Source organism: Leptonychotes weddellii, chromosome 3 (genome assembly GCF_054177405.1).
Source record: "Leptonychotes weddellii isolate Sample4059 chromosome 3, ASM5417740v2, whole genome shotgun sequence".
NCBI classification, from domain to species: domain Eukaryota; kingdom Metazoa; phylum Chordata; class Mammalia; order Carnivora; family Phocidae; genus Leptonychotes; species Leptonychotes weddellii.
In genome coordinates, this window is record NC_138371.1 from 49,052,689 (window position 1) to 49,079,673 (window position 26,985).

At 38.2% G+C, this 26,985-nt stretch overlaps 1 protein-coding gene across 5 annotated transcripts in view; it reads left to right on the forward strand.

Moving 5' to 3' along the window:
- Positions 1-739: 739 nt before the first annotated feature.
- The window catches only part of SESTD1 (SEC14 and spectrin domain containing 1), a 141,134-nt gene continuing 114,888 nt past the window's right edge, over positions 740-26,985 (forward strand). For 3 of the 5 annotated variants that reach the window (XM_081814063.1, XM_081814061.1, XM_081814062.1), the window contains exon 1: positions 741-1,004. The gene's annotated coding sequence lies outside the window, so the exon portion shown is untranslated. Of the gene's footprint in view, positions 1,005-26,985 lie in introns of all 5 variants that reach the window. The other 2 variants (XM_081814064.1, XM_081814066.1) reach the window with 1 other exon arrangement.

Sequence of the window (26,985 nt, forward strand, 5' to 3'; positions counted from 1 at the left end):
AGAAATTTGATTGCCTAGTTGTTAGAATGGCAAGATTTTATCAATGGAACTAGGTGATACTGAAGTGAGCGGCACAGTGGGTAATATGGAAGGCCTGGGATTGGGACCATATGGTTGTCCCGAGCTTGTGTGTATTAGCTGATGACTCTTTTGAACTGAATTCAGGAAATGACATAAAAATGATTTGCGCAGTAAAATTAGAAGAAGGAGGACTCTGAAGTCGGTACATTTGTAGAAAAATAACTAGGGTTGGTGAAGATGGGGAAGTAGCCACTATCAGAGGGCCATTTGTGAATAAATTTTGGTCTGTCCAATGGAAAGATCCCCGAAGAAAACCAAATGCCCTGAATCCAGCCCTTCCTCACTACGACCCATTCCCCAGTAGCTGCCTTCATTCTTCAGACTGTGGGGGTCAGAATATTGAAAATCCTTAAGACCATGTACTCAAACCTACGTATTTCAGGATGAGGACAGAGAAAACAAACGACTTGCAAGACATCAAGCAGCGGGGTCTTTCCTTAAGCCCGGGCTTCCTGACTTCAGGTCCGGTGCTCCTTTCTTTACCCACACCGCTGCCGGCTGGGCAGCGCGTGCGGAGGTTCGCAGGATCTGCCAGGGGGGAGTTGAAGGCCCCTTTCTCGCCCCGCCCCCACCGCAGACCCTGTGGAACTCCCCGTTCCGCCCCCTTCCCGCGCCGGGCGGGGTCGCTGCGCCGCCCCTACTCGCGCGCGGGGTCGCGCGGACGCGGGTCGGGCCGCGGGTGCGGGGAGGTCGCCGGGCCGCCCGCGCCGCCGCCCCTTGCCTGACGCACGGAGGGGCCGGGACGCGATTTGCCGCGAGTGGCTGCAGTCGCCGCCGCCGCCGCCGTCCAGGCCCGCTCCGCCCCCAGCCCGCCTTCCTCCCGCCTCGCCCTCCGCCTCCGTCCGCGCTTCGCTCGCTTCCCCGCGTCCTCACCACCAACCCCGGAGGTGCCGGCCGCCCGCGCCCGCGCCAGCACCAGCCAGGTGAGTGTGGCCGCCGTGCGGCCCAGGCGGCCCGGGCGGGAGGAGCGCGCAGGCCCCGCGGGCGGGTGGCGAGCGCGGGCGGGTGGACGCGGAGGCGGCGGCGGCGGCGGCGGCGGGCCCGGCTCTCTTCCTGGGCGCGGGCCGCGGGGCTGTGGAGCCGACGGCTGAGGGAGGGGCGCCCGCGCCCCGCTGCAGCCGCCACCGCAGACAAAGCGCCTGAGGTGGGAGCCTCGCGGGCGGCCTCTGCCTCCGCGCTGCCTGCCGGGTGCGGCCGCGGCCCGCAGAGCCCGGGCTGCTCTGGTTTTTTACTCCTGAGCGCCCTTGTTCATTTCTGGGTGAAAGGGACCCGCATAATGCAACAGGTTTGGGCGTTAATCCTTATTTTCCGGCGGGTCTTGTCCTCCGGGCGTGCGGGCACCACATGCGGCGGCGCCCGGCCCCCGGACGAGCGCAGCGTCCAGCTCCGGCGGCGGGCTTCTTTGTGTGGCCGGTGACCAGCTTTGCCCGCTGGGTGGGGGACGCCCGTCCGAGGCCCCCGGGCTGCGGGGAGGCTCCTGGATGCCTCCCTCGCGGCTTGGGGCTTGGCTTCCCCCCGGGCCTGCAGGATGTTAACATCCCTCCAGCCTTTGGAGGAGTCACAAAGGGAAGGAAGAGAGGGTTGGCAGGGATTTGTGGTTATGTATTTATTTTTTATATGTTAGGTAGACTGATAGTAGAAAAGAGCCGCAGTCTGGCCGGCTCATGAGGGTGCGGGTGGGATTTCACCCTGGGATGCACGGTTTGGACTTGCTGCTGCTCTGACAGCAAGTGGTTTTCTTGGTGCGTTGACATCTTTCATACACAGATATCAGCCCAGAAGTTGGAAGTGCTGTTGAGGGAGTAACTCTGTAGCAGCTGTTTGGCAGGTCACCTCTTTCTGCACATTTTGTCCGTGCCAAATATACCCGCTACACATCCTGGTATAGGTTGGCAAACTCTCAAATTAAAATTGCCACTCAAAATACCCCCATTTTGGAAAATATTAATCCATATGGTTTTCTTTGGCTTGATTTTTGGCTTATTTTCTTAGGTGTGAAAAACTTTTTTCTCCCCCCTTCCCCCTGCAAGGAAGAATACATAACAAAGAACAATTTATTTTTGTTTACATACCTTGGTCATGCTGTTACCTAGTTGGTTTCATTGGTATGCTATTTTAGTATAACAATACTAAATGGAAGGAAAATATCTTTTGCTTTGAGCAATAAAATGCTTCTTTGTTCTAGAACCAGGAAGCTTTTATACATAATAATTTCTGTGGACAAAAGTTGGTGACTGTCTTTACCCTATGACCCAGTACATGAAAAAATTCCCAAATGACTTAGAAAGCATTACACAACTCTATAGATTGTTTTTCTATCCCAAACTCCAGGAAATCATTTTGCTATGTATTTAATCAAGTAATCTAGACTAAATTTAATGTTAAAATTTGGGCCTTACTCTATAAATTCCCCAATATTAGGGAATGAATTGATTACTTTTAGAGTTTCTTAAGCATTGTAAGCCCTGAAAATAGTAATAGGAAAGAGTAGTGGAGATAGGAGCTCGTGGTGGATTTAGCAGAATGACCGCAGATTGGAACATGGAATGTGGTAGAGGTTGCAAAGTTCCACCTACTTGGGTTTTAGTTGATCAGTGGGCAAGGCCATATCTGAAAAGTAAATGTCCACTAATTAAAAAAGCAGAAAAGAGTGTTACATTCTGGCCTATTTTTTTTTTTTCTCGGTGTACTCTGTAGAGACTCCTTGAAGCTCTTTCTAGTCCTTAAAAACAAACTTGCTATTAACAGGGACTTTTCTTTTGAAGAAATAAAATTATACCAAATTAATCTGATCCATAGAAAGTTTCTCTAACATGATTAGTAGTTTTACTTTACCCAGAATACCATTTATCCTGGTAACATCTAACTTCAAAGAGCTTTTATAGCTGTTACAGGCTATAGGAACAACCTCTTGAGAAAAGTAGCATTTTGACTAATGAAAAGGAGCAGAAACTTACATTTTTATAATAATTTTCTTTTATTGAGGTATAATTCATATACTGTAGAATTCACTTTTTTTTTTTAAAGATTTTATTTATTTGAGAGAGAGAGAATGAGAGACAGATAGCAAGAGAGGGAAGAGGGTCAGAGGGAGAAGCAGACCCCCTGCCGAGCAGGGAGCCCGATGTGGGACTCGATCCTGGGACTCCAGGATCATGACCTGAGCTGAAGGCAGTCGCTTAACCAAGTGAGCCACCCAGGCGCCCTGTAGAATTCACTCTTACAACGTGTACAATTCAGTGGTTTTAGTATATTTACAGGGTAGTGCAAACATCACCAGTTCAAGAACATTTCCATCATGCTGAAAAGAAACCCGGATACCCATTTACCTGTCACTCTCATTCCTCCTCCCCTGCACTTGGCAACCATTGATATAGTTTCTGTCTAGAGATTTGCCTGTTCTGGACATTTCATATAAATGGAACCATACAAATATGTGGCCCTTTGTGTCTTTTACTTAGCATAGTAGTTTTAGGGTTCATCCATATTATGCATGTATCACTACTTCATTCCTTTTTATGGCTGAATAATCTTTCTTGTATTGATATGCCACATTTTGATTATCCTTTCATCAGTTGATGGACATTTGGGTTCTCTCCACTTTCTGGCTATTATGAGTAGTGCTGCTATGAACACTTATTTACAAGTTTTTGTGTGGACATATGTTTTCAGTTCTCTTGGGCGTATACTGAGGTGTGGTATTGCTGGGTCATATGATAACTCTGTTTAACTTCTTGAGGAATTGCCAAACTATTTTCCATAGCTGCTGTAGCATTTTACATTTCCACTAGCAAAGTATGAGGGTTCCATTTTCTCCAGTACTTGTTAATGTTGTCTTTTTGATGAGAGCCATCCTAGTGGGTGTGAAGTGGTATCTCATTGTGGTTTTCATTTGCATTTCCCCAATGTCTAATGATGTTGAGTATGTTTTCATGTTCTTATTGGTCATTTGCTTATCTTCAGAAAAATGTCTAATTTATAATAGTTTCTAACTTTATGTTTTCATGTGTATTTTCTCATTGAAATAATTCTATAAGTTAGGTTTATCCCTCTTTTACTGCTGGGAAGCTAAGGTGCAAAGAGGTTAAATAATTTGATTGTTTTTTAACCTTACAGAGTTAGTAGGAGGGTTTAAATATAAACTCAGGTCTTCTAACTCTGCTTCCTGCATTCTTTTCACCCCAAAAGAAATAAAGAAGTTAAATTGTGTTTGCAAATTTACTTGGCTAATCATTGACAAAGTGGGGGAAAATAAATAAAAAGCAAACCAAACAACAAAAAGCAGGTGGCCATACTGCCTCATATTCACCAGACTTTGTTATTCTTTTTAAAATAAATTCTTTGTTTTCTCCTGTCCTAATAAGGTAGATATGATTTTCATATTTCCTCTAGGGAAGCAGTCAGAACGATTAAACCTAGTAACACACCTTCTTGGTGGCATAGTTCGCTAATCCTAGAACCCACCCTTCACTGAGACATTGTGTTTTATATTACCCTGCAGCTTCCATGTTCTCTATTTTCCCACTAATTTATTTCCTTTATCTTAAAATAATTGAATAATTTCACATTTTTCATAAACATTAAAATTCTGAATGAAACTGAAATTAACTTTTTTATTTTATTTTATTTTTTTTTAAGATTTTATTTATTTGCGAGACAGAGAATGAGAGACAGAGAGCATCAGAGGGAGAAGCAGACTCCCTGCTGAGCAGGGAGCCCGATGTGGGGCTCGATCCCAGGACTCCAGGATCATGACCTGAGCCGAAGGCAGTCGCTTAACCAACTGAGCCACCCAGGCGCCCTTAACTTTTATTTTTGAGCAGGGCAGTTTGCCAGTTTTCATTTTGAAGTGCAGGATTACTAAGGTACATATTTCAGTTTTTATGTGGAACTCTGTATCAGACATAAGTATGCAAAATTATCAGCTCCTTAGAGGGTAGGTAGAGGCCATATGTTATTTATTCATCTTTGCATGTCCATTGTCCACCATAGTGCCCAGCACGATGAATACAAATGAATTTTTTTAACAGCCCCCCCCCCAAAACCCAGTAAAACTTATCTGTTACTCTTTTTTAGAAGAAAGGCAGTACAAATTCCAGAAAAAGAATATTTCTTACTCCAACACATGACCTAAAAAAAAAATAAATGATAAAAATTAGAACTTAATTTAAAATTCAACACTCTGTCTTATGGAAGGAAGTAACTGTTGTTCCATCCTGTGTTTTAAAAAATAGGCTGTAGACAGGGCGCCTGGGTGGCGCAGTTGGTTAAGAGTCCAACTCTTGGTTTTGGCTCAGGTCGTGATCCTCAGGGTCGTGAGATACAGCCCTGCGTTGGGCTCCATGCTCAGCTGCTTAAGACTCTCTCTAACCCTCTACCTCTCCCCCTGTGCACACACGCTCTCTCTCTTTCTGTCTGTCTGTCTCTCTCTCAAATAAATAAATCTTTGAAAAAAAAATAGGCTCTAGGGACGCCTGACTGGCTCTGTTGGTAGAGCATGTGACTCTTGATCTCGGGGTCGTGAATTCAAGCCCCATGTTGGGGGTAGAGTTTACTTAAAAAAAAAAAAAAGTACCTGGTGGCTGGTACAAGTGCTTATTAGCTCAGTGCCCATACTTAGGAGCTACACCCTGAATGTTTGTTAAATAAATGAATGTCCAATGAGTGAATAAAAGGATTAGTTTTCATTATAACAAATAGTGGAGATAACAGCAAATGAGTATTTAGGCTGTGCTTTTCATTTGTATATCTTAATAGCAAACATGATACATGTTCATTATAAAAATTCAAATAATATGTGGGTATATTCAATACAAGCTGAAAATCTCCCTTTACTTCTTGTCCCCTTCCCTTCCTTTACCCCCAAGATCATTCCTGTCCCAGGTAACCATTATTAAGTTTAGGGTTTATATTTCCATCTGTATCTTTGATTTATGTGTACGTATGTATAAATATGCATTTACATATCCGACCATACTTATATACATACATTCACAATGGTTTTTCTTTTACAAATGGGATCATACTACACATTTCCTTTGTTTTTAACTTAAATGTATTAAGACTTTAGCATTTATAGTCACAAATGATAAATGTCATATTTATTATTGTTGCCTGGTTTTGATGTCAGGATTAAGCCAGCCTCTAAGAATGAATTGGGAAATACTCCTTTTTTCCCCCTGTGTTCTAGAATAGTGTAAAAATGTCTGCCCTATAAGCATTTATTAGAAATTCCCTGATAACCTTGGGGGAGGGATGAGATCTGAGGCAACCTTTCACATTTTTCCTTTTTTTATTTATTCTATCAAGTTTTGGTTCTTATTTTCTATTACCTTTTTGGTGAAAGAATCCTTCCACACACACAAACACACACTTCCCTTCCCCCAGCTCTGATGAGTAAGTTGAGAAAAGCAAATGATTAGCTGGATCAGTGGATGCAGGAGTAGATGTACTTTTCTCTTAGAATGATCCAGCGTAAAGCCCTACACTTACTAGTTGTATAACCTTAGACAAGTTACTTATCCTCTTCAAACTTTTTTTTCTTTTCTGTGAAATGTAATAATCCCTACCTCATTAGAGTCTTGAAAGTATTAAATGAGATGTGAGCTAATATGTGAAAAACCTCAGTAGCTGTATCTAATAAAAATGTACAAATCTGTAATACTAAACTGTAACATGCTATACAAATGTAAATTTGCCACTGAAGTTATCATAAATTGTTTTAGCCAGTGAAGAACAAATTTAAGGAGAAGGAATGGTGGAGCTAGCATGGTTTCCACTAATAAATTAGAAGGATCTAGGGGCACCTGGGTGGCTCAGTCGGTTAAGCATCTGACTCTTGGGTTCAGCTTAGGTCATGATCTCAGGATCTTGGGATTGAGCCCCACGTTGGGGCCATGGGGCAGGCAGGCTACAGCTCAGCAGGGAGTCTGCTTGAGATTCTCTCCCTCTCCCTCTAACCCCCCCTCAAATAAATAAATAAATCTTGGGGAAAAAAAAAAGAAGGCTCTGTAAAAATTTCCAGGCCATTTAGAATTTGATTTGGTAGACCGGGATTTGTAAATACTTGGCACGGTTTTGAGGCAGCTTAGTAGGGAAAAGTAATGGTGTAAACACTCTTGATTTAATCCTGCCTTATCACTTACTAACTTTGTGACTTTGGACAAGTTAATAATTTCTCTCATTAAAATGGGATAAATACACTCACTTTATAAGGTAGGTATTAGGAAAGAGATTAGTATAGCGTTCAGCATCTAATAGGTGTTCAAACTGTTAATTTTTTTCTTTGTATGACCATCTGTGACAAACATGAGGTGTTGGGTTCTGCTATTTGAATGCTGCTTGGTGTACCGGAAAAAACATTAGGCCCTAGAGTTTCAGCCTGTGTTTCACAATTACTAGCCATTGGCTTTGGACAAGTCTGCTCAGCTTCTGTTTCCTTACCTATAAAAAAACAGCAGGAAAACTAACACTTGTTGAGCATCTATTTTATATGCATTTAGTAGGGAGTTTACAAATCTTAACCTCATTTAATCCTTCCAATAATTCTATCAAATAGAGATGATGGTCGTTTCCCAACTTAACAGATGAAACGAAGGTGCAGGAATTGGATTTTCTGACATCCATTTGAAGTTACTCCCCACCCTCCACGCCTGTCCATGTTCTTTCACTTGGTACAGCTGTCCTCTCTTGGGGATGATAGGGTGTGCTCCTGTGTACAGAAAATTCCAAATGAGGAGCATACTGCAAACTGAAATACCAAATGTATTAAAAAAAATTTCATCTAGTATAGGATGAGACTACTTATTTATTAATGATTTCCATTAATAAAATACAAATATAGGATGGTTAATGTATCCTAATGCCTATACTTGAGAGTAGTAATTTAAGTTTTTTAATACTTCTGTTGTTCGTAATCATTTTACCTAAATAATTCATTAGGTTTCATTGCATTTCCAGTTTGACCAGGTAAGGGGGAAGGGGTAGGTAATGGTCATACAGGAACTATAAGCCTGTTTGATAGTGGTGTGTGTGTGTGTGTGTGTGTATGGAAGAGCTGGGAAATACAGTTCTCTGGCAGTTTGGCATTTACAGAAACTACAGATTCTTGGAAAGAAGTAGAGAAAATCTGCATTATAATTCATTGTCTACTTGCAGACTTGCAGAGTCATTTAAAAAATGAACCTGCCTTTGTCAGCTGGTTTATAAAGAGCTATTGATTATGTTCTTGAAAGGTAGTAATATTGTATTTCCTTTGATAGGGTTGCCAAAGCTTTTGCTATGAGTTTCATTTTATTTGATCAGAGTCAGTGATATTGATTTGGCTTTTTTGTTAGCTTTGTGCTAGGGATATGCAAAAAAAAAAAATGCTGTTGGGACATTACAAATTAAATTGTGATTGAATAACAGTATAGAAATTCTGTCTATTGAAGCTTCAGTTATCATTTTTATTCTATTTGGTAGGAGTGGAAATTCCTATTAAGAGAATTTTTATCAGAGTAGGTTTGAATTGTGCTATGTAAAATCTCACTGATATTGAATGCTTCTTTTTGGCAGAACCCAGTACAAAGTGTCATGAACTATATGTAAATGTTAGAAAATATGGTTCTTGTCTTCAAAGAGTTTATACTTAGGGAGGCACTGAAGGAAGAAACAAAGTAAAAGGACAGAGTGAGTTCTTAAAGCTTGTGCCTGCTCTTTGTAAAATCAATTTTGCTCCATTGGGCTTTGGTAAGATACCATAGGTATCTCCTGATAGGCACTATCACAAACATCCAAATTCTTTGAAAACTGGTAGTTGTGTATCTTGTATATCTTGTTCATTCTATAATGTTCTGTTTTATAAAAATTACTCTTTGGTCTGAGTACACAGAATAGTTCCTCTTCTGAGTACTTTTCTGTTCTATCTGCTGGACTGTGGACTGGGTTTTCCTTTTTGTGATGGCTACTAGAAAGCCAAAGCCAGATTTGTGGCCCACTCCAGAGCAGGCATAGTGATTTTATGCTGTACATTTATTTTGGTCTTTCTCTTGGCACGATTTTTGGTGTTTTCTTTATTCTTTTTCCTATTAATTTTTTAAATTTATTAACTTTTTATAGTTCACGTATTCTTGTAAGTCTCATTAATCATTTTCAGAACAAAATAGTGGTGTATACAAAAATAAATATACGTGAAATAATGGAGGAACATATCAAGGTAAACAGATTAATATGGTAGAGACCAGATGTGGCAAATAGGTTTTATTCATGGGCTAGCTTTGATTGATGGTGGCTTTGTGGAACATTACATTAAGGAGTAGTTGGAGGCAGCATGCAGATTTAGTGGGAAAGACCACTGTGATCACTGAGCAGTGTTGTCATGGGTGTGGGAGTGGTGATGGCATGGGTGCCTGCATTTGCCATCCCTTTTAGAGAAAAAAACACACAGGATGCTGAATAGCACAATAGGTTAGGTGGCTTTTTAAGTTTAGAGCTAGGTTTGGCTGGGAGAGATGTAGATTTGAGGAACAAGTTGGTGAATTGTTGAAGTTGGCAGTCAGATTTGTTCATCTAGAATAAAATGTCTTCAGTGCATTAAGGAAAAATTAGGTTGTTGGAAAAAGTGAGGAAGGGAATATGATAGTCTTAACAGATAGATGGAGGTGATCAGACTTTTTTATCTCCTAAAATTCTAATTAATTCCTTATATGATTTCCAGTGGTTTTGCTTCAGGTCAGGTCTTTGTCATCCTTTTCATTTTAAAAGTTAAATTATTTTTTGAGTAGCTAATACATTCATATATTTCAAAATTAAAAAGGTACCAAAAGACACATTAAAAAGTCTCCCTTTTATTCCTGTTTCTCAACTACTGAGTTTTCTCCTCCACAGAGTCAACCAGTGTCATCAGATTTGTATCATTACAGAAATATTTTATGTATACATTTGTGTTTTCCTGTCCATTTTACACAAATATTTCCTTACCTATGTATGTAACTGCTTCTTCCATACTATATACAGTATTCTGCACCTTACATTTTTCATTCTTAGAGATTTTTTTCATATCAATACACAAGGAATTTTATTCTTTTTAAAAAATAAACCTTTTGGGGCACATGGGTGGCACAGTTGGTTAAGCCTCCCACTCTTAGTTTCAGCTCAGGTCGTGATCTCAGGGTTGTGGGATCGAGCCCTGAGTCAGGCTCCATGCTCAGCTCAGAGTCTGCTTAGGACTCTCTCTCCCTCTCCTGCCCCTCCTCCCCCTGCCCATCTCCCCCCCGCCCCCCAGCTCTCTTTCTCTAAAATAAATAAATCTTAAAAAAAATAAATAAATATTTTTCTTTGGAATAATTTTAGATTTACAGGAAAGTTGCACAAAATAGTACAGAAAGTTCCTGTATATACCTCACCCAGTTTCAGTTTCCTCAAATGTTATTGTCTTACTGTGGTGCATTTGTCAAAATGGGAAACTGAACATCAGTACATTATTAACTACACTGTAGACTTTATATGGATATCACCCAGTTTTTCCATTAATGTCTTCTTTCTGTTCCAGGATTTCACCCAGAATACCACATTGCATTTAGTTATCTTGTCTCCCTAGTCTCCTCTGACAGTTTCTCAGTCCTTTTTTTGGAGGAGTGCTGGGCAGATATTCTATAGAATATCTCTCAACTTGGGTTTGTCTCATGTTTTCCTCATGATTAGAATGGGGCTTTGGCTTTCTGGGAATAATACAGAAAGTTGAATTGCCCTTCTCATCATGTCATGTGAGGGAGTACTTGATATTTCCGTAACATCACTGGTTATGTTAACCTGGATCACTTGGTTAAGGTAGTGTTTGCCAGTTTTCTTCAATGTAGTGTTACTATTTTTCCCTTTCTGCACTTCATTTTTCAAAGTGAGTCACTGAGTTCAGTCTACCTTCAAAATTGGAGGGAGAATTAAAGGACTTTCTTTTTAAAAATGTAATACTCCTGGGGGGGTGCCTGGCTGACTCTGGGAAGAGCATACGACTCTTGATCTTAGGGTGGTGAATTCGAGCTCCACGTTGGGTGTAGAGATTAAAATGTAAATCTCCTGGGACACCTGGGTGGCTCAGTCAGTGAAGCGTCTGCCTTCAGCTCAGGTCATGATCCCAGGGTCCTGGGATCAAGTCCCGCGTTGGGCTCCTTGCTCAGCAGGGAGTCTGCTTCTCCCTCTGCTGCTGCTCCCCCTGTTTGTGCTTCCCCCCGCCTGACAAATAAATAAATAAAATCTTTTAAAAAAAATAAAGTGTAGTATTCCTTAAGATGGATGTACCATATATTTTATTCGGCTATTTTCTTATTAATCTATATTTAGATGATTTAACATATCAGTTAAGAAAACAGGCTCCAGAGCTAACACTACCTAGGTTCAAATCTTGGCTCTACATTAGTTATGTGATCTTGGGCTACTTTTACTTGGCTCCTCAGTTTCTTCATCTGTAAAATGGGGGTGTTAATAGCACATACCTTATAGGATTGTTGGGAGGATTTAATGAGAAAATATGTAAGTGCTTAAAACAGTGTCTGACGTTATATTAAGTGCTAGATAAGTGTTTGCTATTACTCACTTTTTTGTCCTTACAATAATACTGCAATGAATAAGTTTGTATATGTTATTTCATACATAGTGGTGGGGCAGGTAGGTATACCATAAGATAAATTTCTAGAAATGGTTACTTGCCTTTGTAATTTTGATAGATACTGCCAAATTTGCCTTCCATAGGGGTTGTAGCATTTTGCATATTCATCAAAGATATATGAGAGCATCTGTGTTTCTGTATCCATGTTACCAAATTATTTGATCTTTGCCATTTGATTGGTGCCTACTTTTATTATAAATTAATTTGAGCATCTTTTTTTGAGCCATTTAAGAGTTTAGATTTTGATGCTGCTTGTGAAGTAACCTGGACTTCATCTGCTGGAAAGTGATAAAAAATGTTGGGGAAAATAATTACAATAACTAGATAAGGAATAGTTTGGATCTGGGAAAGATTAACACTGTAGTACTATGGTTGCAAGAAGTGGGTCACTAAGTTTCTGGCCTCTCTTCTGGTGTGGTAGTGTGGTGTCTTGGTAATTGTTTTTTTAAAAGTTTTTTTTTTTTAAAGATTTTTTTATTTATTCGAGGGGTGGGGAGAGCATAAAGGGAAAAGCAGCCTCCCTGCTGAACAGGGAGCCCCATGTGGGGCTCAATCCCAGGACCCTGAGATCATGACCTGAGTCAAAGACAGACGCTTAACCAACTGAGCCATCCAAGCATCGCTGTTTTTTAAAAAAGTTTTAGGAGTTGCCACCATCCTACATTTGCAGCCAGCAATCAAGGAAGCTGCAGGGGTGCAGGTTGGAAGGAAAGGTTGCAGTTGCATTAAAGTAAAACTGAAAGTTAATCAAGCCTGACACATTTTTTATGATACTCATATTTTTATGTTGCATAATAATTAGGTAGAAATTAAAATGTATTGTAATTAGTTGTATATATATTTGTAATTAATTTTAACATCCAGTTTTAGGAGTTTTTCTTTACCAGTGCATTCTCCAGTATGTATAATCATTGCCGGTTGGTAGTTTTTTTTCTGATACCATGTACTGTGTACTGTTCAGTGGTTATGGTTAACTGTACCCCTCTAATCCCCCCACCCCCACCCCCAGCTATGGTGTAAAAAACAAAAGTGCTGAATCTTACTTACATCACCTGGATGGGCGCGGTAGTGGGCTTGATGGCCCTTTGCTCTTTTCCTTAGTCAAGTTTCTTGTTTGCGAGTTCATGAGCTTAACCTAGCCCCTCATGAACTACACACACTCTTTCCCCCAGATAGTCCGCCCTTACACACTGGAGGCTCCAAGAACTCTGATGCATGAGAACAGATTGTGGGGGATTGGAGGGGAGGGGGAGGTACAAAATGACCACCATTCTGGAAAAAAGAAAGGGATTTCAAACGAGGAGAAGTAAGTAAACACCATGGAAATGGAATCTGGGTCCTTAGAATTTGAGATTCTTGGCTTCTGAATAAGGTTAAAAGCGTGGAGAGGGGAAAGTAGAGGTCATATAACCTATGAACTCTTTTGACCCAGTTCCCCCAGGCATGAAGCAGTATGAAAGCAATTCTAAAGGACTCCACAAAATAAAAACAAACAGCTCCTACTCCCTCAATTAAACCAAATCAAACCAAAAGGCGAACATTTCTCCTAGATGCCTTAAATTACGGAACAAGTCTGTTAAGATGGGAGTTCAGTCCTTTTTAAGTCCTTTTCTGTTTTGATAGGGTAAGCTGGAAGACAGCTGCCACCTGGGGGCTAGAAGCATAAAGGATGCCCTGGGGGTGGTAGAGAACCCAGAATGCAGGGGAAAGGGAAGCACAGAGGCAGCTAAGAAGACAAATATGGATTTTTTACAATTTTCACCAGATTCTGGATTGTCTTTACTCAGACAAATAAAAGCTCTATTCCAAATATTTCTTCTCTGTAGGACAGGCAGCTAACCAGAAAGACATCTTGAGTTGTAATGAGATGGAAACTATTACTGCTGCTTTGTAATTGGCCTTTGTATTCAATTTACTTTAAAATACCTAGAACTCCAAGATCAGAAATGAATGGATGCTTTGGGGCACCTGAATTAAACAGATGAGAACACTTGGAATACAGTTAATTCTATCTTAAAAATACAATTTCTGTTTAAATGCCATTTGAATTAACCTGCTTTTGTAAATTGTGAGAATATTTAAGCCTATCAGTTACTTATATCTTAGTGTGAATCATTTAAGCAGATAATTATTGCTTTTCTCCTTAATACTTGGCTGAGATAAGGTACTAAGGAGATAAGAATGTTGGTAGAAGAGGAGAGGTAATTTTATAATTTACATCTTTTGTTCAGGATCATGCTGGACACTGGTTTTTAACTTTCCATGACAGTGGAGAATTGAATGTAGCCTGGTGAAGGGAAGCATTAGGTGTTGGAGCTGGGATAAGTCTGGCTTAGCATAGAGCCTGGCCCTCATTAATCATTCCACGTACGGTAACTAGTATCTCCCCATCCACCGCTATTTGATCATTATTATTCTTATAATTTACTTTTAGGGCACGTCATTTGAATATCAGAAAGTGAAAAAGGTTTCAGTGAAATTTCCCACCCATTTGTACTAAGATACAAAGAGTTTTGTGTTTTTGTTTTTGTTTTGTTTTTTCAGCCATACCTACTTCTTTCCCACTTCCTACCCTTTCTCTTTAATACCTGCCAACTATTCATCTATTCTCTTTTTCTATAATTTTGTCATTTCAAGAATGCTATGTAAATGGAATCCTCAGTATGTAAACCTTTTGGGATTGGATTTTTTTCATTCTGTGTAATCCTCTGGATATTCATTTAACTTACTTCGTATTTAAATAGTTTGTTCCTTTTTAATTGCTGAGTACTTTTTCACACTATGGTTGTACCACAGTTTATTTAAACATTCACCCATTGAAGGACATTTAGGTTGTTTTAAGTTATTGGCTATTATGACTAATGCTGCTACAAACATTTTTGTATAGGTTTTTGTGTGAACATGAGTCTTCATTTTTCTGTGGTAAGTGATCAGGCGGGAGTGCACTTGGCTGGGTTGTATGGTTGCATGTTTAGTTTTTGGTTTCATTTTTTTTTTTTTTTTTTTAGAAATTGCCAAACTATTTTCCACAGTGGCTGTACCATTTAATTCCCAGTAGCAGTGTATGAATATTATGGACTGGATTTTGTTCCCTCCAGAGTTGATATGTAGAAGTCCTAACCTCTAGTATCTCACAATGTGATTGTGTTTGGAGGTAGGGCCTTTAAAGAGGCAATTTATGTTGAAATGAGGCCTTTAGAGTGGGCCCTAACCCAATCTGAGTGATGTCCTTATAAGAAGAAATGTGGACACACATCCTTGAGGGATATGGATTCACAGAGGAAAGACCATGTCAGGATGCAGTGAGAAGGTGGCCATCTCCAAGCCAAAAAAAGAGGCCTTAGGCCTTCAAAGAAACCAAACCTGCTGACACCTTGATCTTGGACTTCCATCCTCTGGAACTGTGAGAAAATACATTTCTGTTGTTTAAGCCACTCAGTCTGTGTGGTATTTTGTTATAGCAGCCCTAGCAGACTAATACAGGGAGTGATCCTTTATTTTTCTGCGTTCTTGGCAACATTTGGTTTTTGACTTAATTTTAGCCATTCTGATAGGTGCATTGTGAGGTCTCACTGTTGGTGTAATTTGTATTTTCTTGGTGGCTGGATGATATTGAACATCTTTTCATGCGCTTATTTGTCATCTGTACATCCTCTTTGGTGAAACTCTTCATGTTTTTTGCCCATTTTCTGTTTGGATTTTTTTTTAACTGTTGGGAGTTTCAAGTATTGTTTTATACATTCTACATACTAATTCTTTGTCAGGTAGTTTGAAAATATTTTTTCCCACTCTGTACCTTTTTTTTTCACTCTCAACATAGTCTTTCACAGAGCAAAAGTTTTTAATTTTGATGAAGTCTAGTTTTTAATTTTTTTTAATGGATTGTGCATTTGGTGTGAAATCTAGCCTAACTATAGATCCTGAAAATTGACTCCTAGGATTTTAGAAAACTTTTTGTGAAAGTTTTAGAGTTTTCTTTTACATTTAAGACCATGATCCATTTTGAGTTAATTTTTGTGTTTCTTTTTTTTTCTCCCCATGTATATCCAGTTGCTTTAGTACCATTTGTGAGAAAGGCAGTCTTTCTGCTTTGAATTGATTTTGTACCTTTGTCAAAAAACAATTGGACGTATTTATAATTTTATTTCTGGGTCCTCCTACTTTATTCTTTTCCAAATTCTAGCTATTCTAGTTCCTTTGTCTTTTTATATAAATTTTAGAATAATCTTCTCTGTATCTACAAAGAATCTCGATGAGAGGGATTTTGCTAGGAGTTGCATGAAACCCATGTATCAATTTGAGGAGAATTGACATCTTTATTATATTGCGTCTTCCAATCTATAAACATGGTATCTTTCTCCATGTTTCTTTGATTACTCTCATCAGCAATTTTGTAGTTTTTAGTGTGGAAGTATTGTATATATTTTATTAGATTAATACCTAAGCAATCTGTTATTTAGAGTGATTATAAATGGTGATGTATTTTGTGTTCACAGACTTATTAGTATATAGAAATACAGTTGATTTTTGTATGATATCTTTTATCCTGCAACCTTGCTGAACTCATTTATTCTAAAAGTTTTTTGATAGATTCCTTAAGATTTCCTACATAGACAAATGAGTCATCTGAAAGAGGGGCGAATCTCATTTCTTGTTTATTGGTCTGTATGCCTTTTTCTTTCCTTTTTCTTTTTTAAAGATTTTATTTATTTATTTGACAGAGAGAGACACAGTGAGAGAGGGAACACAAGCAAGGGGGAGTGAGAGAGGGAGAAGCAGGCTTCCCTCTGAGCAGGGAGGCCGAAGCGGGGCTCGATCCCAGGACCCTGGGATCATGACCTGAGCTGAAGGCAGTCACTCAGCAACTGAGCCACGCAGGCGCCCCTCTTTCTTTTCTTTTCTGACTGCAATGATTAGAACTCTCAGCACTGTGTTGAATAAGATTGGTGAAATGGACATACTTGCCTTGTTCCTTTTCTTAGGGAAAAGCATTTAGTCTTTCACCATTAAGGATGATGTTAACTGCACTTTTTTTGCACAAGGTCTTTATCAGTTTGAGAGAGTTCCCCTCTATTGAGATATTTTTCTATTATGAATGGGTGTTGAATTTTGTGAGTTGTGTTTCTGCAACAACTGATACGATTATGTGATTTTTCTCTTTTACCATGGTAATATGGTAGATTACACTGATTGATTTTGAAATATTCAACCTACTTCACATGGCATAAACCCCACTTTGTTATTTTGTGTCATCTTTATATATATTGTTGAATACTATTTATTATTTTGTTAACAATTCTTACATTTACATTCATGTCTTTGTCTGATTTTGGTATCATTGTGTAATAGTGTCTTCATAAAATGAATTGCAAAGTGTTTCCTGGTCTCTATTTTCTGGAGCAGTTGTTTAGAATTGTTATTAATTCCCATATAAACATTTGATAGACTTCTCTGGTGTAAATCATCTGGGCTGAGATTTTTTTTTTTTTTTAGTTTTGTAAATTACAAATTCATTTCCCTTGATAATGTTTAAAGAGCTATTCATATTATCTGTTTTACATTAAGTGACTTGTGGTAGTTTATATTTGAGGGAGTGGCCCATTTAGTCTGAGTTGTCAAATCAGAGTGGGTAGAGGTGTTCATAGTGTTTCCTTATCCTTTTGCTGTCTGTAGCCTATAATGATATTCCTGTTTTGTTCCTGATATTGGTAATTTGTGTCTTCTTGCTCTTTTTTTTTTCTTTACTCCTCTTTTCTCCTTGTTTTGGGTGTATTTTGTTCTCTTGAGTTAGGAGCTTATATTATTGATTTGAGATTTTTCTTCTTTTAATGTATTTAGTGTATGTATTTATGTATTTAGTGTTAAAATTTCCCTTAAGCACTGCTTTAGTTTTGATATACAGTTTTTTGATATTTTTTGATATACAGTTAACCCTTGAACAACTTGGGTTTGAACTGTATGGGTCCACTTATATATGGGGTTTTTTTTAGTAAATATATTGGAAAATTTTTTGGAGATTTGTGACAGTGAAAAAACTTGTGGACAACCTGTGTAGCCTAGGAATATCAAAAAAATTAAAGAGGTATGTAATGAATGCATAAAATAATTTGTTGATACGAGCCTGTTTTATCACTTACTATCATAAAATGAACACAAATCTTTTATAAAAAGTTAAAATTTATTAAATTTACACACACAAAGATTTACAGACCGTACAGGGCACCATTGGTGGCACCATTTGCAGTTGTGAGAAATGTAAGCAAATTGAAAGATGCAGTATTAAATCATAACTGCATTAATGGTAGTATATACTGTGCTACTGTAATAATTTTGAAGCCACTTTGTTTCACATTATCTTAATTTCTGATGTCTAGTGTTAGTAATCTGCATAGCATCTACAGTTATGTATCCTATAAGACAATATTGATGTAGATTTGTCAGTACAATTTATCTTGTAAAGACAGACAATATAATCTTATCAGTAAATGCAGTTCAGAACTGTAAATGTATTTTCCTTAGGATTTTAATCTTTTCTCTAGCTTACTTTATGCTAAGAATAAAACATATGACACATATAACATATAAAACCTGTGTTCATTGACTTTATGTTATCTGTAAGGTTTTTGGTCAACAGTAGTCTGTTCGTAAAGTTTTTGGAGAGTCCAAAGTTACGGGTGGATTTTCTGCTGTGTAGGGGGTTGGTGCCCATAACCCTAACATTGTTCAAGGGACAACTGTACTGTATATTTCTTTGTACTGTATATTTCAACTGTACATTCAGTTGAATGTGTTTTTATTTTATTATTACTATTTTTAGTTAAGTGTATTTTTAAATTTCCCTGGAGACTTTTTTTTTTTTTAAAAGATTTTATTTATTCATTTGAGACAGAGAGAGAGAGAGAGAGAGCATGTGCAGGGAGAGAGGCAGAGGGAGAAGCAGGCTCCCCGCTGACCCAGGAGCCTGATGTGGGTCTCCATCCCAGGACCCTGGGATCATGACCTGAGCCGAAGGCAGACGCCTAACAACTGAGCCACCCAGGCGCCCCTCTCTCCCTAGAGACTTTTAAATAAGCCCTGGGTCAGATAAGAAGTGTGTTAGTTGCCAAGTGGTTGAAGATTTTCCTTTTATCTTTCCCTTATATATTTATTTATTTATTTTTTAAGGTTTTATTTATTTATTTGACAGAGAGAGACCCAGCGAGAGAGGGAACACAAGCAGGGGGATTGGGAGAGGGAGAAGCAGGCTCCCCTCTGAGCGAGGAGCCCGATGTGGGGCCCGATCCCAGGACCCCGGGACCATGACCTGAGCTGAAGGCAGATGCTCAATGACTGAGCCACCTAGGCGCCCCTTATCTTTCCCTTATTGAGTTTGTTTCTGTTGTTCTGTTGTGTACTTTGTATAATTTCAATTATTTTAAATTTGTTGAGTTTTGCTTTATGGTCCAGGGTCTTTTTTGATATGTGATCTATGTTAGTATATGTTCCCTGAGCATTTGGAGAAAAATAAGTATTCTGATGTTGATTGGTGGAGTGTTCTATAAATGTTGACTAGATTCTGTTGGTTGATAGTGTTCTTGAGTTCTATATCCTTCTAATTTCTGTGGAGTTGGCCCCTGAACATTTAGGATTACTATGTCTTTTTGATGGATTGACCGTTTTGTCATTCTATAATATACTTCTCTGTCTCTGGTAAATTTTTTTGTTCTGAAGTCTACTTTATATGATATTAATATAGTCACTCCTTTCCTTTGGCTATGTTTACAGAATTTATCTTTTTCCATTCTTTTACTTTCAACTTGCCTTTATAATATTTGAAGTGAATTTCTTTTTTTTTTTTAAGATTTTATTCAGACAGAGAGAGAGTGAGCACAAGTTGAGGGGGAGGGACAGAGGGAGAAGCAGACTCCCCACTGAGCAGGGAGCCTGTTGTGGGGCTCTATCCCAGGACCTGGGATCATGACCTGAGCCTAAGGCAGACACTTAACTGACTGAGCCACCCAGGTACCCCTTGAAGTGAATTTCTTATAGACATCATATAGTTGGGTCATGTTTTTTAATTCACTATGCTAATATGTCTGAAGGTGTTTAGATTTTATATTTAATGTAGTTATAGATGTGTTAGGGCTAAAGTGTGCCATTTAATTTTTGTTTTCTGTTTCTCTGTTTTTCATTTTTCTGTTTTCTTTCTCTGGATTACTTGAGAATATTTTAGAAATCCATTTTGATTTATATGTTGTGTTTTGGACATACCTCTTTGTGTATCATTTTTGGTGTTTGCTCTAGGTATTACATTGTATACACATGACTTATTACAGTCTATTGTTTTCATCATGTTACCAGTTTGAGTGAACTGTAGAAATCTTCCCTCCTTTTATGGTCCTTTATTCTTTCCTGTTTATAATTGTCTAAAAATGTTTCCTGTACATACATTTAGAACCATATCAGTTACAACTTTTGCTTCAACTGTCAAACATAATTTAGAAAACCCAAGAGGAAAAGGAAAGTGTGTTTACCCATATTTTTGTTTACTGTTTTCTTCTTTCCTGATACTGTAAAGTTCTCATTATTTTTCTGTTTGGAGGACTTATTTTGGTCATTAATTTAAAGTATGTCTACGGGTAACATTGACTCAGTTTTTCTTCATTTGAGAAGGTCTTGATTTCTCCCTGATTGAAGGATATTTTTGCTGAGTATGGGATTCTGGGTTGACACTCTTTTCTTTTAGCACTTGAATAATATTGGGCTACTTCCTTCTGGCCTTCATTGTTTCTGATGAAAAATTGCTCTCATTTGAGTTGTTTTTCTCCCGTGGGTAAGGTTTTGGTTTTTTTCTGAGTGGTTTCTTTGTCCTTAGTCTTCAGAAGTTTAATTATGTTGTAACTTGGCATAGATTTCTTTGGGTTTATCCAATTTCACGTTCACTAAACTTCTTGAACCTATAGGTTTATGTCTCTTGCCATATTTAAGTACTTTTTCAGTTGTTCCTCACCCTCCCACCCCCTCCAGTGATGTAAATGATAGGTCTTTTGTTGTCTCATGGCTCCCTGAGGATTTCTTCATTTATTTTTCAGTCTGTTTTCTTTCTGTTGTTAATATTGCGTAATTTATATTCTTTCTTTTCTGGTTCAGAGATTATTTCCTCTGTCCCCACCATTCTGCTTTGAGTCCATCTAAAGAGCTTTTTCATTCAGTTACTGTATCTTTTAGTTCAAAAGTTTCCATCTGGTTCTTACATCTTCTATTTGTTTGCTGAGATTTTGTTTGTTGATGCTAGTTTTTCATTTGTTTCAAGCATGTTCATAATTGCTCATCAAAATATTTTTATTATGGCTGCTTTAAAATCTTTATCAGATAATTAATTCTAACAGCTTTCTATGTGGTTTTCCCTTACATACGGGGATGGCAGGTACTGGAGGGTGAGGGCTTGTTCTCAGATGAAAGTCTGGGATCCCTTCTTGGCTATCTGTGACACCACCCTGCTTGGGGGTTTAGGTCCACTTCGTTACATACTCCTGAGGGTGGACGTCTAGCCTCCTTACTCAGGCTTTGCTGACATGGGTAAGAGTGGGGTCACTTTTTTGTGTGGTGTTTAGCTAGAGTAGTGCAGTTATTATCTAAAAGTTTTGTATCTTGCTAGACTGCCCTTTCCTGGTCTTTTTGACTGAAAAGAGCAAGCCTTTGTTGGGGCCTTTTTAATTTTGATCTGTTGGTGTTTGCAGGTAGCCAGCATTTTAGCTCCAGCCGTGAGATACATGAAGACAAAAGAAAACCCAGGGAATTCACCACTGAGTTGTTCCTCAGGTCCTGAGGTCTCTAGCCAGTCTGCCTTCCTCTTTCCACCTTTCACAGACTTCTTAGGTTTGTTTTATGTATAAGGGTTTTCAATTGTACCTAGTGGGAGGAATGAGAAAAGTACTCCATCTTGTCAGAAGTGGAACACCCTGTCATTCTTTTTTAGTTAGTCCAACAGGGACAGACAAATCAGTCTGTCATTCAGAGACTTCTCAGTCTGTACACAGTTTTAGCTTTTCTTCCATATGTAACTATTCCTATTAGTCTCCATCACACTGAACTTCCTCCTCTGTTCTGTACAGATTCTACACTTGTACTGTCTTTGTATCGTGGCCTTGATCAGTTTATTCTGCCTGAAATGCCCCAGTTCTTCCTCTCAAGGTATTTCCTATAACCTTGTAACTTGCAGGCTATTAGGTATTTGACTCATCAACTATTCCGGAGAATTTGGACCTAGAATTACTGTAAAATACTGAAATAATATATTTGTATTATAGTAGCCCCATATTTCTTCTAAAATAATCATCATCGTTTTAATTGTTAAAATATCTGCATCACAGCAAATGATAGTGGAGGACCTCCTTTTTGTTGAGTAATGGACTTAAGCGTTGTCATACTGCTAGATTAATTTAAAGACTTAAATTTGTTGAATGATAGTTCTTTAAGAATAAAATGTTGTTAGTCCTAAATGATACCTTAATATTTTATTCTGTTAATAATTATGGAGTCCTGACTAATGGTTTTGAATTCTAATTGTACATTATAGTCAGCTGGGCAGCTTTGAAACAGTTCCTATGCCTAGGTTCAAACCCTAGAGATTCTGATTCAATTGACCTGGAGTGGATATTTTTTTAAAAGTTCCCCAAGTGATTCTAATATGTAGCCAGATTGAGAACCACAGATCTAGAATGATACTATCAAAAAATACAAGTGAGCATCAGTGGTTTCAGTCACTTTTAAGGTTCTATTCTGGAATGCGTCCAGCTGTGCAGTTTTGAACTTTGTCTTTCAGTGTTTTTACCTTAGCAGATTTTTAAAAACCCTCTTGTACATGCTACAAATGACTCACCCTTGTGATTGTAGTATAAAGCATTGCATGAAATATGATCTGATTTGCAAAGAGAAGACATTTTATGAAAAAAGTATTTAGGTAACTTAAAATTACTAAAAAATTGATTGATTTTTTTTTTTTTTACAAGAGGTAGGGACACTGCAGATAATACAACATTCTATTATATAGTCTATTTAAATAGATTGTTAATTTATAGTACTAATCTGACTTTGAGTATTATTTATTTATTTTAAAGATTTTATTTATTTATTTGACAGAGAGAGACACAGTGAGAGAGGGAACACAAGCAGGGGTGTGGGAGAGGGAGAAGCAGGCTTCCCGCCGAGCAGGGAGCCCAGTGCGGGGCTCGATCCCAGGACCCTGGGATCATGACCTGAGCCGAAGGCAGACGCTTAACGACTGAACCACCCAGGCGCCCCTGAGTATTTATTTTTTTGTCAAGCACTGAGATTCACAGTAAAAATATAGTACCTTAACTAGTTGTAAAAAAGGAATGTGTTACTAGAGCAATCAGACATTGGCAGTGATTAGTAAATGTGGCACTCTTAAATGTCTTATGATAAATTTGGTAGACATGTAGCATCTAAGTGGTTAGTGTATTTAACTTGAGAGGTTGACAGGACTTTAAGTTTCAATAATAAAAGCAGTTAGGGCTAAGGAAAAAACACAAGTTAGAGGAAGAAAGAAAAAAGAGGTCAGTTAATAGAGAACACTAGAGAAAAAAATAGGATCAAAGACAATAATTCAATTAACTTTTATGACAACAAAGCCTTTCCTCTGAGGAAGAAGAAATTAGGTGCTCCAGTTTGTTCTTTATTTTCGGGACACTTACTCAGTTTGCTTTGTTATATATGACCTTTATAAGCAAGATACACAAAGAATTATAAGATGACACTGACTTTGTTCTACAGTTAGTAATTTGCTAATAAATTTCTAGTTTTGTATAGAAACTTGCATGACTGTGAGGGGACTATTTCAAGAGCTGTAGTTTATATTAAGAAAATTTTAATGCATTATGGTGAGAGTGTTATTGGATTATTGTTAAATTACTTGTTAGATTTTCTGTTTTTCTAAATATAGTGTATGGTGTAGGTATAATGTTTTATTTAATATATATTTTTATGGAATATAAGAATTTTGAAGGAATTTAATTCATGATCATAGGACTTTTTTTTTTTTTTTAAGATTTTTTCACTTATTAGAGAGAATGCACATGCACATGAGCAAGGGTAGAAGCAGAGAGGGATAAGCAGACTCTGCGCTCAACGTGGAGCATGATGAGGGGCTCGATCCCACTACCTTGAGATCATGACCTGAGCTGAAATCAAGAGTCGGATGCCCAACCCACTGAGCCGCCTAGGCGCCTCATGATCATAGGACTCTTGAGGGAAGGTCAGGAGAAGGCATTCGTTTTCAGTATGCCAACACTTTCCTATGGGTGTATTAGTGTCATTATACTTACAGAATCATTTCAAAATTTGTTGCCATGGTTGTATCTGTCCTTCTAGTAGGCAATAGAGGTAGCAACCCGCGTGGACTCTTGTCTTTGGTGAACAGTTGTAGAGGAAGTCTCTACAGACATTGAGGGGAGATTTTGAAGTACCCTTTATTACTACTGAAAGTAGGCCTTTTGCCATATTTGGCACACATGTCTGATTATCAGTGCTTATTCTGGAAAATAATCGCCTTCCTTATTACTAAAGAAAATAAACTAAATCTTTATGAAAATTACCACTTAAAATATCTTCAAACTAATTCAGCCATTTCTCTTATACTTATTGAGTTCCTTCTATGCTCCACACACTGTGCTTGTTGTTTGTACGGAAAGGGTAAACGTCAAAGGAAAGTAAAATTGGCCCAGTCCCTGAACTTCTGGAGCATATACTTTTAATAACAGATGCTAAATTTTGTGCTTGGAAATATAGGCTATGGAAGAAACATGTAGGAAGGGCCAGGTAAGCAAAGGTCAGATCATGCTTGGTCCTCATAATGCTAAGACAGAGAGTGACTATTAGAAAAACCAGAGGTTTTTATCAAGACCAGAAGGAGACATCAAGGATGTCATCAACAGTACTAATTTCTATAGTTATGACTTTGCATATTTGTATGTGACAGCATTTTTTTCATGGAAGCTTTAACATGGACTGTTATGTCATTAATAATTTGAGCATCTCTCTCTTAAAATTAGAAAGCGGTTTCATTTATCCCTATAATGTGTATACTGTAAAGGAGTGCAAGTGTAACATTTGTAGTATTTTTTTTAAAACTTCTTTGTGATAGATTATATAATCTAAGAAGTTTTTAGATTTTTTATGGGGTTGAATTTAAATCAGGAGTTACTGCTTTTAAAGTACTTTGTCCAAAAGGGTGATTCTTTAATTATTAGGAAGTAAAATTACTTTGGGTTTCCTATTATTTCATTTACATAAATTTACTTTAGTTTCAGTTCATGATTTAAAGACCTATGAACAACAAAGTGTTCTTAATCATCAAACTATAGAAAACAAAAATTTAAAAAACTACATCAGGTATTAGTTTTCCAGAAATAAATGCAAAAAAAACCTTACATCTAGGGCTTGTTCTAATTTATATTAAATAGCAAGCAAAAGCACATGTCATCTCCCCTGTGAAATATTTATTAGTTTTGTGATTATTTTTTTAATTTTCTTAGCTTTTACTTCACAACATATAGATTGAGCCTTTTTTAACTTTTTTTTTAACCCTGTATTCTCATATTGTGTGTATTTGTATATGTAATTACTCCTGTTAATAAACACTGTTTGAGGACCTATTGTATTCTAAGTTAATTCAGCAAATGAGCATAACTTAATCCCGTCCTTCACTGAGTCCCCATTCACCCTAGAATGGGAGATAGTTGTATTGTGTGATAAGATAATAGAGATGGAGGAAGATAAAATAGTAATACTAAGAAGGGAGAGAATGGTTACTTATCATCACATTGAGTGTTGTGTCAGGGAAACTTTCACAGATTAGGTGAAGCTAAGGTAAGATTTAAAGAATAAATTAGGGCATTTCTTTGACTAGATAGAGAAGGGTATTTCATCAGAGAGAGCCCCATATGCTAGAGCACAAACAATGAAACAGCATTGCAAGTTCAGAGAACTGCACTTGGTTTCTTGCTGATGAAAAGGACATTAGGTGGAGAGAGTCAGGGCCATGATCTGCAAAGACTTAAGGCTGGCAGAAGAGTTGGCCATGGAGGACTGTTCAAGATTTTCTAGTAGAGTAATGAGGTGGTTAATTTTGCAAGTTGCGAAAGACGAGATTCTGAAGTAGGGAAATCTTTCAGAAGTTATACAGTAATTGAACCAATAGTGCTGTTGAAGAGAAGAGGGTAGAGTTGGCAGATTATGTGGCCATTTGTATAGAGGGTATAGGAAAAAAATAACTTAAACGTCTCTCTTTGGTTTTTGGTTTTGGTTTTTATAATAATGTGTGTGTGGGTGCACGCATGTTGGAGAATGATGTAGGAAGGCTTATTATCAAATACTTAATTTTACCCAGTTTTTAAATTTTGAAATAACTTCAGGGGCGCTTGGGTGGCTCAGTTGTTAAGCGTCTGCCTTCGGCTTGAGTCATGGTCCCAGGGTCCTGGGATCGAGCCCCACATTGGGCTCCCTGCTCGGTGGGAGGCCTGGCTTCTCCCTCTCCCACTCCCCCTGCTTGTGTTCCCTCTCTCGCTATGTCTATCTGTCAAATAAATAAATAAAATCTTTAAAAATAAATAAATTTTGAAGTAACTTCAGACATACAGAAAAATTGCAAAAGTAATTCAAAGAATTCTATATACTCTTTAGCCCAAATTCACCAAATGTTGACTTTTTTATCACATTTGCTTTTTATAAAGCAGTGAATATATGTTATTTTTTCTGAGCCATTTGGGAGCAATTGCAGACATTATATCCTTTTGCCCCTAAATACTTCAGGGTGCATTCCCAAAAACCAAGGATATTTTCTTATATAACCACAGTACTGTAATCAAGATCAGGAAATTAACATTGATACAACAGTCTACTGGTTTTATTCAAATTTTGCTGTATTTTATAACATCCTTTTGAGTAAATAAGAAACTTTTTTTTTTCCTGGCATAGGACCACAAGCAGGGGGAGTGGGAGAGGGAGAAGCAGGCTTCCCACTGAGCAGGGAGCCTGCTGCGGGACTTGATCCCAGGACTCTGGGATCATGACTGAGCTGAAGGCAGATGTTTAACGACTGAGCCACCCAGGTGCCAAGGGAAGTTTTTTTTTTTTTTATTATGTTATGTTAATCACCATACATTACATCATTAGTTTTTGATACAGTGTTCCATGATTCAGTGTTTGCGTATAACACCCAGTGCTCCATTCAATACGTGCCCTCCTTAATACCCATCACC